The sequence below is a fragment of the Panthera uncia genome, chromosome C2 (assembly GCF_023721935.1).
Source record: "Panthera uncia isolate 11264 chromosome C2, Puncia_PCG_1.0, whole genome shotgun sequence".
Lineage (NCBI taxonomy): Eukaryota > Metazoa > Chordata > Mammalia > Carnivora > Felidae > Panthera > Panthera uncia.
In genome coordinates, this window is record NC_064810.1 from 76,632,153 (window position 1) to 76,634,188 (window position 2,036).

The window sequence follows — 2,036 nt, forward strand, 5'->3', positions numbered from 1 at the left end:
TGGCTATGAGATTGCCTTGATGATAGAAGGTCATGGATATAGGTCATGCCAATAGAGTCTGGATTTGTAATGACGGTGGAGACACCATATCAGCTCTGAATTTAATTCCAAGCTCAATTTCAAACTTCTTTTACATGAAAGACAGAGTGTGAAATAAATTTCTACCTTGCTTAATTAAGCCAGTATTATTTTGTGATAGTTGTTACTGATAGTTGAATCTCAGTCTGGCTGACTTAAGATTCAGACATCTCTTTATTGAAAATCATGTATAGGCTCAGGGTATCTATTATAAAATATACTTCCTAATTTTTAAAATGTTTAATATTTTTAAGTCAAATATTTCTGCAATATAAATAAATCAAAGTGGCCATAGCTAAGGTAGATATTTGAAATATCTCTTCCCTAGTCACATAGATAAACCATATTCTCAGCCTCCCTTGCAGCTAATGTGTCCTTATGACTGAGTTCTGGCCAAGGAAAAGTGACGTGTACCACTTCCAGGATGGATTATAAACGTTCGACAGATAATGTTCCCTCTTTTCCTTATTTCACTGAAAGGACAGGACTGGTAGAGGCACAAAATGGAAGAAGCTTAGGTTTCTGAATGACTACACAGAAGACCACTAGAATTGAATTTTTATATAAGGAGAAATAACCTTCTCTTCTTTTAATCCTTTGAGATTTGGAATTATTACAGTAGTTTGCCTACAATGACTAATTCAGCTGAATTCAATCAGCAGTGTCAGAATCAAAATATCCTGTAACCATAGCATATAAGTGCTGTAATGAGAAGTCTGGGCTCTGAAAACTATTAACACTATGATCTAGGGGGACTAATTTACTCTCTCTTATCTTTGGTTTTATCATTGGTAAGATGGGGGGAAATATCATCTACACTAGAGGGTTACTGAAAAGACGAATTTACTATTCTACTTTGAATTCACATCTTCTGATTGAGCTGTATTGTATTCCATCACAACACAATCTCAATATATCTAAAAATAAACTCATCATGTTTCCTGTGTTAGGTTGAACACAATGACAACAAAAAATCCAACCCAAACTGGCTTGAGACAAAAAGGAAGATAATAGACTGTGTAACTGAAAGTCTAAGTAAGGCAATAGGTGCAGCTTGATTTATGGGCTGATATAATTAGACCTTGCTCTTTATTTCTCATTTCTATATTGGCTTCATTTTTGGACTATACCCTTACAGAAAAAAATGATAGGCAACAGCTCCAGCCTTCACATCATTTCTCAGTAACATCAGCCATAAAGTAATACCTTTAAAATGTCAAACAATTAATATAATATACAATGCAATACAATGCAATAAAACTAGAAATCAGTATAAGAACATTCAGCTCTGCACTTATTAGTAAACTAAAAGATACACTTCAAAATAAATAATGGTTCAAATAGTAAGTTCATAATCACTGATGATATTCTTCTGCTTCTGATTAGGATATAGAAAGTGAAAACTCCCTAACAAATAAAACCAGCCACATATACGCTACAAAAATAGTTTTTGAAAGTTATCAGAAACCTCAAAGTATAAAAATACCAAAATAAGTTAAGGTTAAAATCCTTTCTAGGATAAAAGACCACTACTCCTATTTCCATTCCTGGTAGAAGGAAACTACAACATATTATCATTTTTTTTCCAAAACAGTTAATATTCCTCTAATAAATTTACACACAAATGTTATATAATAAAAATAATAAGGATTTTATAAAATACTTTCCTAGATATTTACATTTCTGATGTTTTTCATTCCCTTCTGAAAATCTGGGCTTCCATCTACTCTGAGATTCTTTTCCTAAAGAACTTATTTTTTTTATCATTTCTTTTTTTTAATGTTTATTTATTTATCTTTGAGAGAGAAAGACAGAGCACAAGCCAGAGAAGAGCAGACAGAGAGAGACACACACAGAATCCAAAGCAGGTTCCAGGTTCTGAGCTGTCAATGCTGAGCTCAATGCAGGGCTGGAACTCACAAATTGTGAGATCATCACCTGACCAGAAGTTGGTCGCT